At 42.9% G+C, this 15,689-nt stretch overlaps 1 protein-coding gene and 1 long non-coding RNA gene across 2 annotated transcripts in view; one reads left to right on the forward strand and one right to left on the reverse strand.

Annotated features, from left to right (window-relative positions):
- The window catches only part of PCDH7 (protocadherin 7), a 961,953-nt gene that overhangs the window by 254,175 nt on the left and 692,089 nt on the right, over positions 1 to 15,689 (reverse strand). The window lies entirely within an intron of this gene.
- LOC120990288 lies at positions 1,810 to 12,850 on the forward strand. Its single transcript, XR_005776397.1, has 3 exons — positions 1,810 to 1,900; positions 4,961 to 4,965; positions 12,816 to 12,850. It is a non-coding gene; the product is annotated as an uncharacterized LOC120990288 (long non-coding RNA).

The raw sequence follows: 15,689 nt of genomic DNA on the forward strand, positions 1-15,689 counted from the left end.
TCTTTGTCGGCTACAGGCTCTATCGTAGGGCTTCACCTCAATGGGGAAGGGGCAGCTGTGTTGGGGGAGAAGATGGCTAGAAGGTTGGAAGAGTGTTTAAACTAGGGACTGGGGAGGGTAATTACATTGCAGGATGGGAAGATAGTGCAGACCTGGGGCAAGGTAATGGAACTGGGGGAAGAATGGAAGGAGGGACTAGAACAGTTCAGAAGAAAAGCTGTAGGATAAAAAATATACATAAACCTCTTAAATGTATGTATACTAATCCCAGAAGCCTGACTAATAAAACTGGGGAACTGAAATTAGTAATGTGTGAGGAGGACTATGACATAGTGGGAATAACTGAGACATGGCTGGATGAGAGCTATGACTGGGTGGTTAACGTAGAGGGTTACAGTCTGTTTAGAAAGGATCGCCAAAACCGGAGAGGGGGAGGGTTCTGCCTTTATGTAAAGTCTGTCTAAAGCCCATAGTCCGAGAAGATATAAGTGAGGGACATGAACATGTGGAGTCACTGTGGGTAGAAATACATGGAGGCAAAATCAATAACAAAATACTAATAGGAGTTTATTATAAACCACCTAATATACCAGAGTCCACAGAAAATCTACTACTAAACAAGACAGACGAGGCTGCACATCATAATGAGGTCGTTATTATGCGGGACTTCAACTACCCAGATATAGACTGGGAAACTGAAACCTGTATATCTCATAAAGCAAACAGGTTCTTGGCAATAAACAAAGACAATTACCTTTCCCAACTGGTTCAGGACCCGACTAGTGGGACGGCCATACTGGACTTAGTATTAACCAATAGACCTGACAGAATTACAGATGTGCAGTTCGGGGCACACCTGGGAAATAATGACCATAAAGTAATAACCTTGCAATTATTATTCAAAAGAGTGTTTCTTCAGGGAGGAACAAAAATACCAAACTTGAAAAAAAGCAAATTTTTGCCAACTTAGAGAGGCCATAGGCCTAACTAACTGGGACAAAGTCCTCAAAAATAAAAAATACAGCCACAAAATGTTATATTTTTAAAAGCATCCTAAAATATAATTGTGAGAGCTACACACCTTATTGTTATAAAAGATTAAGGAACAAGAAAAAAACAATGTGGATAAATAGAAATTTAAAGAAAGCAATAAATGACAAAAAGAAAGCATTTAAATCACTAAAAAAGGAGGGTAGCAAGGAAGCACTAAAAAACTATAAGGAAAAAAATAAAATATGTAAAAAACAAATAAAAGCAGCCAAACTAGAGACCGAGAAAATAATTGCCAAAGAGAGCAAAACTAACCCTAAAATGTACTTCAATTATATAAATGGTAAAAATTATAAATCTGAAGGTGTCGGCCCTCTACAGAGTAATGAGGGGGGAGTTGCAGAGAGCGATGAGGAGAAACGCTATTTCACACTTGCGTTGTTCTTTTCCGACATAGAGTTCCGTCGTCGGGGCTCTATGCCGGAAAAATCCTCATCAGGATTATCCCAATGCATTCTGAATGGAGAGAAATCCGTTCAGGATGCATCAGGATGTCTTCACTTCAGGACCGGAATGTTTTTTGGCCGGAGAAAATACTGCAGCATGCTGCGCTTTTTGCTCCGGCCAAAAATCCTGAACACTTGCTGCAAGGCTGGATCCGGAATTAATGCCCATTGAAAGGCATTAATCCGGATCCGGCCTTAAGCTAAATGTCGTTTCGGCGCATTACCGGATCCAACGTTCAGCTTTTTCTGAATGGTTACCATGGCTGCCAGGACGCTAAAGTCCTGTCTGCCATGGTAAAGTGTAGTGAGGAGCGGGGGAGCAGCACACCCACCGTCCGCGCGGCCCCCAGGGCGCCCCAGAGCGACGCCAGGGCGCCCCACGCGCATGGACCACGCGATCGCATGTATCACACTATCCATGCAAATGGGGTGCCCGACGCCACCCCGGAGCACCCCGGGAAGCCGCACGGGCGGAAAGCACACTGCTCCCCACCACTACCATGGCAACCAGGACTTTAATAGCATCCTGGCTGCCATAGTAACACTGAACGCATTTTGAAGACTGATCAGTCTTCAAATGCTTTCAAACGATCTATAATAAGAAATAAACCTCCTTGCGCTCCCGGCGTGTGGGTTTGCAAAAATCAGCCAGGCCTGGCTGATTCCGCGGCTAGGTGGAAAATTACTTTATACTGCACACTGGAAATTTGCACCATTATTCGAATGTGCTTGCCTTCTTTGCATTCCCACAGCATAGACAGCGAGCGCTACGGATTGCCCATTTGTGGCCTTGGTTTAGTCATCTGTACCCTCTCCCCCCTTTCCTTCCCCCCCCCTATACCTACTCATACATCTAAGACAAAGAGGGAGATAGCGGTCGGGTCTTGCCACTCCAGCGCTGGTGTCTCACGTCACCTTCGGGTGATATAACTACTACTTAGATTTCAAATGCTTTCAGTTCACTTGCGGTGTTACGGATCCGGCGGGAACCTCCGGCAACGGAAGTGCACGCCGGATCCCAACAACGCAAGTGTGAAACAGCCCTAAGGAAAATAAACTGCCAGATGATATGCAGAATGTAAAAGTAAATTCCCCATTATAAGTGCCCTGGAAGAAGTACAGCGGCGTCTTAAAAAGATTCAAATAGACAAATCGCCAGGACCAGATGGCATACACCCCTATATCCTAAGATAATTAAGTAATGTCATAGCCAGACCCTTATTTCTGATATTTAAGGACTTTATACTGACAGGGAGTGTTCCACAGGATTAGCGCATAGCAAATGTTGTGCCAATGTTCAAAAAGGGTCCAAAAACAAAGTCTGGAAACTATAGGCCGGTAAGTTTAACATCTTTTGTGGGTAAACTGTTTGAAGGTTTTCTAAGAGATGCTATCTTGGAATACCTCAATGAAAATAAGCAAATAATGTCATATTAGAATGGCTTCATGAGGGATCGGTCATGTCAAACTAATTTAATCAGTTTCTATGAGGTGGTAAGTTTTAGACTTGACCACGGTGAATCAAAAGATGTTGTATATCTGACATTTGACACTGTACCGCATGAAAGGTTAGTATATAAAATGAGAATGATTGCACTGTGAGAAAATGTCTGTATGTGGGTAAGTAGCTGGCTTAGTGATAGAAAACAGAGGGTGGTTATTAACAGTACACACTCAGATTGGGTCACTGTAACCAGTGGAGTACCTCAGGGGTCAGTATTGGGCCCTATTCTCTTCAATATATTTATTAATGATTGTAACGGAACGCCTAGCACCCTGTCCGGGTACCTCCGTCGATAGATGCTCCTAGTGCTTCCAGAGGACTCCAAGCACTCCACTTGACACCGTCAGCACTGCAGACCCCACGAACCGCCGAAGCTTGGTGGAGGTCTCGCCTTCTCCTACCCGTCCTTGACCTACGACAAGGCTCCAGGCTCCAGTGGGTGAACCTCTCCTAAATGCAGAGAGCAGGAACCATGAACAAGCTCTTACCAGAGCTTATACTCAGGGGAGTATTGTGATATAGCAATCCCTAAGAGTGTAGTTATCCCATTCCCCAAACATGAGCCAAAACTTCATGAAGGTATAAAAACAGGAACTCTCTTTATTTTAACACACAAGCATTTTATACACATCTTCCAACAAGGTTACCACCCACAGGGTTTTGTAAAAACAGCCAATAACCACGTACAATACACTCAGACACTCCCACACAAAATCCTCCCCTCTGCCCGTGATAGAATTACCTCACACTGGGTTGATGCAATCATCACAGGCAGGCGAATACACAACATCCTCTGTCCTGGAGACAACCGAGAAGTAATTCAATTATCTCTCAGGACAAAGGACATCGCCAATACACACAGAGAGACAATGGAACAGACCTCCCTACTCAACGTATACAATGCCCCACCCTTTTCAATACACATAGACATTTAACATCCCAAAATGGCACGAATTAGACCAGGGTTCAAGTTAGTCCAAGTCCTTTGTGAACAAATGAGGTTGGGCTGATGAGAGGGCCCATAACCCCGGGGCAAGAGGCTAGTAGCCAGGCCCTTCCAAAACCCAGTGGCGAGGTTGGTTTCGCCACAATGATCTTATAGAAGGCTTGCACAGTAAAATATAATTTTTTGCAGATGACACTAAACTGTGTAAAGTAATTCACACTGCAGAGGACAATATACTGCTACAGATAGATCTGGATGGATTGGAGGCTTGGGCAGAAAAGTGGCAGATGAGGTTTAACACTGACAAATGTAAGGTTATGCACATGGGAAGGAATAATGCAAGTCACCAGTACATAATAAAATGGTAAAACATTGGGTAACACTGACGTGGAAAAGAACCTAGGAATTTTGGTGAAGAGCAAACTAAGCTGTAAAAACCAGTGTCAGGCAGCTGCTGCCAAGGCCAATAAGATACTGGGTTGCATCAAAAGGGGCATAGATGCCCGTGATGAGAATATAGTGCTACCACTCTACAATTTATTAGTCAGACCACACATGGAGTACTGTGTACAGTTCTGGGCTCCTGTGAACAAGGCAGACATAGAAGAGCTGGAGAGGGTTCAGAGGAGGGCAACTAAAGTAATAACTGTTATGTATGGAGTACAGTACCCTGAAAGATTATCAAAATTAGGGTTATTCACTTTAGGAAAATGACGACTGAGGTGAGATCTATTAACTATGTATAAATATATCAGGGGTCAGTACAGAGATCTCTCCCATCATCTACTGTATTTATTCTCAGGACTGTGACTGTGACGAGGGGACATCCTCTGTGTCTGGAGGAAAGAAGGTTTGTACACAAACATAGAAGAGGATTCTTTACGGTAAGAGCAGTGACACTATGGAACTCTCTGCCTGAGGAGGTGGTGATGGTGAGTACAATAAAGGAATTCAAGAGGGGCCTGGATGTATTTCTGGAGTGTAATAATATTACAGGCTATAGCTACTAGAGAGGGGTCGTTGATCCAGGAAGTTATTGTGATTGCCTGATTGGAGTCGGGAAGGAATTTTTTTCCCCTTAAGTGGGGACAATTGGCTTCTTCCTCGCAGTTTTTTTTTGCCTTCCTCTGGATCAGCTTGCAGGAAAACAGGCCGAACTGGATGGACAGATGTCTTTTTTCGGCCTAAATAAAAATGTATACGTTAATGTATATGTTTTTCTTTGTCACTCTGTAGTGAACAGATGCCACTGTATGCCATCAGTCTGAGACACCCGTTTAACGTATAGGTTTTTTGTATACGTTAAATGGATGGGAAAAATGTAATGTGAACCCAACCTTAAATAGCTGTACATTCTCTCAGATGACAGTTATTCCTCCGGACCTCTCCAACACATTTGCCTGAGCATGCATGTACTTATTATGTAGAGAGGGTATGCTGCTGCCAGATTTTCTATGTGTAAACAAAAGGATTGGGCATATTAAAATAAATCTGCTCAATCCCTTTCTCCTCTAACATCTACTGTTGGGTGGAGCTATGAGAGGCCACTATACATATTCAATGATTGGCTGGTCCTGCAGAAATCGGTAGGGCCATCTAGCTATGAATTATCTAACCTGTATGGTCAGCTGAATGGAGAGAGTGCCTGTGGGCAAAATGAGGTTAGAAGCTATGTCACCTTTTTTTTTTTTACTGTGCATTGTCAGGCTTATTCTTTATAGGTAGGGGATCCCATCCAAGAGCCATGCAGCTCTGCTTTCCAACAAAAAATAGGAAAGAGTGGGTGCATCATGGAACATCTCCATACCCTTATGGTCATGGGAAGGAGGACGTTAGGATGGATGACAAACACCACTGTTTTTGGTAGGGGCCTTCTCCTCTACATCAACACCTGCCCTATCTAATACAGCATTGTTTTTTATGCCATGCCCTACTAAAATGATAGATTTGATGGGAAATGAAAGAAAAGCAGTAAATTGACTATTTTATTTGGTTTTTAAAAAAATGATAGAAATATGGCATGTTTATAATAAAAAAAAAAAAAAAGCTGAAATAGTCATATATCCAGAGAGGTAGCCATTCACGCTTCACAGAATTTGCTCCTCCATGCCTGCAGTCAGTTTCTCTGATTTGATGTGCTTGTTAAAACACAGACACCTAATTAATTAGTAAACTGGGGCATGCATTGTTGTCTCCCCCCTCGGTGCTGACAGATACCGTACTGTATATCCTTCTAATTTGGAATCTGCATAACAATTTCTAATGACCACATTACAATTTACATAGCTGAGGAAAACAGAGCAGGCAGCGTTACCTTTATTGTTTAGAAGGCAGAAATATTTCAGAGACTTATTAAAGTGAATTGTGCTACTTGTATTTGTTGTTTTGCTTAGCGGGGGATTAGTATATTAAATTTGCAAATGTCTAATAATGTGACAGACTGGCTAATTTGAATTCTTTTGAAGAGAAAATAAATTGAACCGTGTTTGGTGCTTTGTTGTCTACCTGCATATCAGATCGTAAAAGCAGACATAGATTTAGAAAAAAAAAAGCTTCTTTCTTGCAAAGATACAGTATTTTATTAAGGCCATGGATATGATGTTCTTTCACACTTTTCAAATGTTTCCACTTCTTTTGCTAGTTTATTAAATGCAGCCTATCTGTAGGTCATGTTCTCTTTCCACTGGGGTTTCAGCGTCTTGTTCAAAACTGAACTGGGGGCAGACGTAACCCTGTTGATGCAGTCAAACTCTGATCTCTCCAGATTAACCTGTTAAGAGTTTTAATCACCTAGGCAAGTGACCCTGCATGACTAGAATATGTCACCAGTTGCTCATTGTGGGAGTTCAACCATTGAGACCCTCAAAGACTGCTAGGATTAAGCTCTGGGCAGGGCCAGCGTCAGCACTCAACGTACCTGGGCAAGTGTTGGGGCCATTTCTCCTGGGGGGTCCACTGCCATTGGTGTAGATATAGGGGTTGCAGGGGTTGCAGTTGCGACTTGACTCTTAAGCCAGTTGTGCTGTATTTTTAGCTTTATAAGATGCAGTGCATCTTATAAAGCAAATACTAGTGAGCGCTTCCATGAAGGAAGCGCTCACTAGTCGGCAGGAGGCAGGTGAGTGAAGTGTTGCGAGCGTTATACTCACCCCTCCTCCTTGGTCTCCTCCAAGGTCCTGACTGCCCAAAGCATCAGGATGTAGTGCGCGCGCCGCGCACTATAATCTGACGCTTCAAGCACTCAGTTAACTGTGCAGCACGGGCCCAGAAAAGATGAGGGAGCATGACTGCAGGGAAGAATGCCATACTAGGAGAGTGGCAGTGGAGCAGGAGAGGTAAGTTAATTAATTTATTTTAAAGTCTGATCTGAGGTCTGATACTTGGGGGATCTGACATGGAGGTCTAATGGGTGTCTGATCTGAGATCTGATATGAGGTTCATGTCTCATATGGAGTCCTTATCTGAGGTCTTATATGGAGGTCTAAAGAGGGTCTGATATGGGGGGTGGGTATAACATAGAGTCCTGATCTGAGTTCTAATATGGGGGTCTCACATGGAGTTCTAAAGGAGGTCTGATCTGAAGTCTGACATGCAAGTCTAATGGGGGGCTGATCTGAGGTCTAAAACTGAGTTCTGATCTGAGTTTTGATATGGAGATCTGACATGGAAGTCTAAAGGGGGTCTGATCTGAGGTCTAATATGGTGGGGGTCTAACATGTAGGTCTGATCTCATGTGACGTTTGTTATGGGGGGTCTGAGGATCTCTTATGTACTGACTCACATTATAAAGGAGTAGGGTTGAGCGAACCCGAACTGCAAAGTTCGGGCTCGTACCGAACTATGCGAGTTCGGGTACCCTGACCCGAACACAAACTTTTTCATTGACGTTCGGGTTTGGTTGATTTTATTATTTTCCGTTCTAACATGGTTATAATGGAAAATAATAGCATTCTTAAGACAGAATGCTAAATAAAATGGCCATCGAGAGGTTAAAAAAAAAAAATAATCACCTCATCCACTTGATCGCGCAGCCTTCATTGTGCAGGTCTTCTTTCTTCAGGACCTGCAAAAGGACCTGTGATGACGTCACCATGCTCACCATGTGGTGAGCTCGATGACGTCATCGCAGATCTTTTTGCAGGTCCTGAAGAAAGAAGACCTGCGCGATCAAGGCTGCACGATCAAGTGGATGAGGTGAGTTTTTTTTTATTATTTTTAACCCCTCAATGGCCATTTTATTTAGCATTCTGTCTTAAGAATGCTATTATTTTCCGTTATAACCATGTTATAACGGAAAATAATAAAGTGAAGTTCGGGTCCCCATTGACTTTAATGGGGTCCGGGTTCGGGGTCAAGTTCGGGTCACGAACCAGAACTTTGACCTGAAGTTCGGCCAAACCCAGCGAACCTGAACTTCCACGGGTTCGCTCATCCCTATAAAGGAGTAGTTTTTTGTATGTGCTCTGTATATTTGGCAATGAATGCAGTTTCATTGCCTCGTACGTTGTGCAAAATGGCACAAGGGAGCCCACTGAGACTTTATCGCCCAAGAGCCCACATTAACCTGGAGGCAGAATCTGTGATGGAGGCCTCCAAACAGAGCCTCCAATGCAGATGTTAACCCACCTTAAGTACCCCATCTACTACACAGTTAAAATAACGATTAAAATTCCAAAAAAAAGTAATAAAACAAAAATAAGATTCTAAAGAACACAATTTGCTGCTTTATGCAGGGTTTAATAATGTAACAAGCTCTATCATAGTGACAAATTAGCTTTAAGGCACCATTAAAAGTTCAAGCTATAAATAAAGGTGCTCATATCATTCACATGTGTGTAGCTAGATAATTCTGGTGGTCCTCAGAATTGTAGTCATAGAAGATAATGCAGTGATTGGGGGGGGGGGGCACATTTATGTCAGTAATGACACTACAGTCCACGGTGAACACTATTCTACATCTAACTGCACCAGAAATGTAGGTAAGATATTCTTTAAAGGGGTTTTATGAGATTTTTATACTGATGACCTATCCTCTGGATAGGTCATCAGTATGTGATCCGTGGGGGTCCAACACCTCTGACCCCCGCCGATCAGCTATTTGAGAAAGCAACGGCATTACTGTGAGCACCATGGCCTTTTCTCTGTTTTTCCTAGGGCGAGTGACAACACGTTCATGTGTCATGTGGCCTAAGAGCAACTCAGCCCCATTCAAGTGAATCAGGCTGAACACAATACCTTGGTTCTTTAGAATTGTGTTCTTTAGAATCATAGCCACTATACTATGTATGGCACTGTGCTTGGTGAGCTGAGAAAAGGCCGCAGCGCTCACAGAAGCGCCACTGCCTTCTCAAAACAGCTGATCGGCAGGGGTCCCGGGTGTTGTACCCCCACCGATCAGATACTGATGACCTATCCAGAGGATAGGTCATCAGTTTAGAAATCCTGGAAAGCCCTTTTAATTGTCCTGATGAGCGAAGTGCTCAAAACTTTGATTCGGCTGCTTTGACGATTGTGCCGCTCCCCGTCATTGAACTCCTCAGATGCCGCATTCATTACTGATCGCAGCATCTGAGATGACCATTGAGGGCTGTCAGGGGTTAATCTGTTGAAAATAAATAAATAAAAATAGTCACTTTATCCATTTGACTGTGTAGAGCCCACTGTGGCCATCTTGCTTGAAGATACAGCACAAAATCTTACACATTACGTGATAACGTCATTGGCCATGGATGAGATGAGTATGATTTTTTTGGGTTTTACCGCCATTTAGGGAAAATTGATCTGCTACCACGAAGCATGAAGGGATTCGGCTTTGCGACAAAATGAATTTTCCCTGAAATTCGGATCAAAGTCCACTTCGTGAACTTGAATTCGCTCAACACTAGTAGTGTCCCTTTCAGCTGTAATATTTCACATTGGCCATTGCCATTTTTATTGAATATTTATAGTCACTGTACCTTATAAATCTAAATCACGTAGCAGAAAGTGCAACGATAGAGCTCTGTTATGTATAAATGGCATCAGGTGGCACATACTGCATACAATGTGCAAACTCAGGCATAACTGTATTCATAGGAGTGTTATATATGTGTGTGTGTGTGTGTATATATATATATATATATATATATATATATATCGTAGAAAGGAATCACAGCTTTCCAGGGATGCGGAAAAAAAATTGTAGATTTATTCCTCTGTATCTATAAAAATGCAATGTTTCAGCTCCCACCTCCTTACAATGAACTGTGTGAAAAAGAAAAGGTGGAGAGACTCCTGCTGTAGCTATGCCATCAAATAATAACATGACAAATTTGAATACCAGTTTTTGTATGGCTGCCTTAAAAAGCACAATAACCATATGTTATGTGTAATTCAGAATGAATGCAGTTGAGCCGTCTATGGTGTGTTTAGAGGGGTTATCTGGTTTAAAAGACCTTTTTTTCAGATACCCTATTAAGGAATAGGAATTTTGAGTTACTACAGGGGTCCACCATTCAGAGCCCTCATATATTAATGTGAGGGAGTGAGGGATAGCTGAAAAGAGTATCTCTTTCTTTGGAGGACCTAGCACATCCATGCATTAGAGGCATTCAGTTGGTCTCAATGGAAACTGTGTACTTCTTCATTTCTCCTGTGGTGATGCTGCAGAGGATCTGCGATTGGCTCCATCATTGTGCTTATTTGTACAGAGTAGAACATCAGAGGAGCAACAGATGTTACTTAGCTCATCCTCTGACTTCAGAGTCTCCATTGGTGGTCATCTTGGATTTCTATCACGTTTGACAGCAAAAACAGCACAGCATGCCGATATGTCATTGCTATCAACATGACAGAAATGTTTTTTTAGCGTTCCCCATTATACGTTATTAAGATCTGCCAATTATTGCCTGGTATAATGCAGTGGGTGTAGACCCTCAGTGTTATTGAACAGATTTGGCATAGCACTGCTCTTAAAGGTGTTATCTAAGTGTCACCTTGGTTTGCACCCTCTTACCTCTTTAAAGGAATCTGGACTTTGTTGCAAGGGACACACTGGGCTTCTATATCTTGGATTAGTGTCATTTGACTCAAGCTGGTCAAGGGAAATTAGTGCGTAGCACCAAAGGAGTCAGGCAGAATTTTAGTCAATGAATAAGCTGAGGTCAAGACAGGCAGAGTTTATTCAACCTGGCCAACTGGTCAAAAGACAGGGAAAGTGGTACAGGGTCAGTACAATAAACAAGCAGAGGTCAGAGCAGGAGGAATAGGTTCAGCAGAATGAATAGGCAGAGGTCAGGCACAAAAGATCAGTCGCTATGATACACCTTAACAGGGACTACACAAGATAGGAACCTTATTGCTCAGGCACCTTCCCATAGGGCAGGGTGCCTTAAATAACCTAGGGAAGGCTAAAATTGGCAAATGACTGCTTAGGACATGCACACTGAGCCAGATAGAGTACACTTGACCTGTGGACCAGAAAGCTGAAGACAGGAAACAGAGAGGCCATGAGGCCTAGCAAGGGCAGTGTCAGAGGGGAGTTCCTTGAGCCTACCAGAGGCAAATATTCTCAGGCCCAACCCCCATGTCATCAATAAAGCCTAAAAGGTTCTAATTAAAATAAATACACCATACATGCCAGTTTTGTGTAAAAATTTCAGAAATGATGCCTGTGATTGACATTTGGTAAATATGTTTATGACATTTGGTGAGCCTCGCCACTGTTAGAACAACAGTAATAAGTAGGTCAGGATTTTAGACTAGGGCATTAAGTTAAAGTCTCATTTATGACGTGCAACTTTTTTATAAAGTCGCAAAAGAGTCACATCTCCACACCAGGAAACTCCTTGGTATACTTTTACAGACATATTTAAACAAAGTAGAACTCACCCAGCCATGTATCGATTTTAAGACACTGGGGGTGGGGGGATTTATCAAACTGGTGTAAAGTAGAACTGGCTTAGTTGCCCATAGCAACTAATCAGATTCCACCTTTAATTCTTCACAGATCTTTTGGAAAATGAAAGATGGAATCTGATTGGTTGCTATGGGCATCTAAGCTACTTTTACTTTTCACCAGTTTGATAAATCTCCCCCTGGGTTTCCTTCCATTTTTTTTAGGCCCTTTTCACACAAGCGAGTTTTCTTCCACGCGGGTGCAATGCGTGAAGTGAGCGCATAGCACCCACACTGAATCCTGACCCATTCATTTCAATGGGTCTGTGTACATAAGTGTTTTTTTTTCACGCATCAGTTGTGCGTTGCATGAAAAACGCAGCATGTTCTATATTCTGTGTTTTTCACGCAGCCCTGGCCCCATAGAAGTGAATGGGGCTTCAGTGAAAAACGCATTGCGTCCGCAAGCAAGTGCAGATGCAGTGCGTTTTTGACTGATGGTTGCTAAGGGCTCTTTCACACCTGCGTTCTTGTCTTCCGGCATAGAGTTCCGTCGTCGGGGCTCTATGCCGGAAGAATCCTGATCAGGATTATCCTAATGCATTCTGAATGGAGAAAAATCCGTTCAGGATGCATCAGGATGTCTTCAGTTCCGGAACGGAACGTTTTTTGGCCGGAGAAAATACCGCAGCAATCCGGAACACTTGCCGCAAGGCCGGATCCAGAATTAATGCCCATTGGAAGGCATTGATCCGGCCTTAAGCTAAACGTCGTTTCGGCGCATTGCCGGAGCCGACATTTAGCTTTTTCAGAGTGGTTACCATGGCTGCCGGGACGCTAAAGTCCTGGCAGCCATGGTAAAGTGTGGCGGGGAGCGGGGGAGCAGTGTACTTACCGTCCGTGCGGCTCCCCGGGCGCTCCAGAGTGACGTCAGGGCGCCCCAAGCGCATGGATAATGTGATCACATGGATCACGTCATCCATGCGCATGGGAGGCTCTGACGTCATTCTGGAGCGCCCCGGGAGCCGCACGGACTGTAAGTATACCGCTCCCCCGCTCCCCGCTCCTACTATGGCAACCAGGACTTTAATAGCGTCCTGGGTGCCATAGTAACACTGAAAGCATTTGGAAGACAGTTCCGTCTTCAAATGCTTTCAGTACACTTGCGTTTTTCCGGATCCGGCGGGCACCTCCGGCAACGGAAGTGCATGCCGGATCCCAACAACGATAGTGTGAAAGAGGCCTAAGAGATGTTGTTTGCAAACCTTCAGTATTTGAAAAACACATCAATACGCATTGCACCCGCGCAGAAAAAACTGAACTGAATGCAATCGCAGACAAAACTGACTGAACTTGCTTGTAAAATGGTGTGATTTTCACTGAACGCACCCTGAATGCATCCGGACCTAATCCGTCAAGCTCATGTGAAAGAGGACTTACAGACATAGGGTCACACCACATTGCACTTGTATATTATTACTACGCGCCATTTCGTAAATTTCGCAAAAACCTCACAAAGCAAAGACAGACTTAAAACTCACACCAAAACCACCACAAACGATAGAATCCCCTCACTGTTCATATAATAACGTGTTATCTACAGGAATAAGGCTAAACTCTCAATCGCCACCATCTGATTTGCCCCCATCACACTGACTGCGGTATACTCTGAAATTGCAACACACAAATTCATTTGCAATCCTTTTTTATTATTGAGGTTAGTTGGTCGGGTTATTAAAAAAGAATCAAATTGCTTAATCATTTCTACTCCTCTATCTGCGATGGTAAATGAGAATGGAGCTCCCTGCTGTCGGAGGACGCTGCTGAGTCATTAAAAACCACGCACTTCGCTCACATTTTCCGATAGCAGAAACGCGGGATAGTCTTTTGTCAGCCTCGTGCACCATCAGGATACTATTAAGGGCTTGGAAAGAATGGGTTCCAACTGGATCTAAAGTCTGGAGTGCAGTAGTTCGGAGGCCGGGGGTTAGCCATTGCAATTCGGTCCAGAGGGTGATCAATAGAGCGAACGCGAACACGCTTATGAAATTGATTTAATCTACTAAAACTGGTCATAAATTCTGGCTGAATTGAATTGCCATTGCTTACAGCTGGGAGACTGGTGGATGGCTTTTAGATTTGTTCTTCGTGTTTTTCTCTTGCCCGGCGTTCTTGCCTTAATGTATGTGCCACCTACTTTGCACAGACATATTCAGTTGTTCTTTTCATCCCTTCCCCAAAAGCAATTGAAGCACTTTACTAAATGCATTTGCAGATTGCGGTGGAAGAGTGGCTGAACTTAACGAACAAGACATTGCAGAATTCTTTTTGTTAGAAATAAAAGAAAACAACAGTGACGCTTTAACCTCTTTATTTTCCTCCCCTCCCCTCTCCCTCTCTCTTTATGGTGCAGGTAACATCAGCTGCTTCCCGTAAAAGCTCGAGGCTCCTGACCACTTTACTCGAATTTACCTTTCATTTCACATAAATTAAATGAATTGGAATTAACAGGTCTGCCCTTGCAAAAGAGTACAAGAAGCCTGACAAAGTAATTCTCTGATAATCACAGCAAATTAGTCCTTCAATCTACTGACATGGAAAGATTCACGTTGGCATGAAGCCTGAGGACTGGCAATAAATCCTTTATTGTGCGATAGAATGTGTTATTAGTCACTATCATTAGGAAATTCTCCTGAAAGGACGGGCACCACTAGTCTTGTCATATTCATCCACTCCCAACTCTTTTCCTGCATGTATAGAGACCAAGGAACCTGGGCTTTATTAGACTGTCGTGATCCTATGGCAGTTTTATATATAAGTGACATGTCAGGGAAAGGTTGCTCTATATAGCGTGTGCTAGCGGTCAGGGAACTATGTATTGGGGAGATTGTCAGTGTCTTAACTTGGAAAGCAATCTTCTTTGTCTTGATAAAATACTGACTGTAAGACGAGTATAGGGTCATTTATCAAACCCGACAGAGGCGACTGGAGCTGCCAAATAATAAAAAGGACAGAAATGACCAATTATGTGGCATTTTCAAAGTGAAGAAACTTTTGGCGGAAGTATTGATTTACTAATGTAGACAAATAGGTAGATAGATTGATAATAGATAGATAATAGATAGATAATAGATAGATGATTGATAGATAGATAGATAACACCGTGCAACAATGATTTTGATATATGTGATTTATACTAAAATGAGCGCGCTGATTCCAAATATGAACTCGGAATTTGCCTGACACGTCTAGATTTTAAGTAAATGCAAAGCCTATTCAGTTATAATATTAATGCATTATATTGGAGATAATCTAATGGACATGTCCAGACCTGTTCGGACGCACTCATGCTGATGTCAGCAGTAAGTATATAAGGCTAGTTGGACAGATTTTGATAAAGTGATCTGTTATAGGGCTATCAGTATTGAAACTTAAGATGGATAAACGTAAATGTGTTAACAATCCAGACAATTTCTGCTACATATGTGGCAAATACACTACTTATGATCAGCGCAAGAATCTGACAAAGCGAGTGCGTTTTGCAACTTGGGATACATTTGTGCTAGTAGTGCAGAACTTCCTTGGGAACAGACGAGCTGCAAACTATGCTGAATTAGTAGACAACATGCTTACAGCATATGAACAACTTGGCTGCCGAATGTCATTGAAAGTGCATTTCTTACATTCTCATCTTGACTTTTTCCTACTCAATTTGGGACACGTAAGTGATGAACATGGAGAGCGGTTCCATAAAGATATTTCTACAATGGAGAACAGGTATCAAGGTCACTGGAATCCCAACATGATGGGGGACTACTGATGGTTTTTGCAACGGGAAAATATGACCAAAATTATTCAATGCTTTCCA

The sequence above is a fragment of the Bufo bufo genome, chromosome 2 (assembly GCF_905171765.1).
Source record: "Bufo bufo chromosome 2, aBufBuf1.1, whole genome shotgun sequence".
NCBI lineage: Eukaryota > Metazoa > Chordata > Amphibia > Anura > Bufonidae > Bufo > Bufo bufo.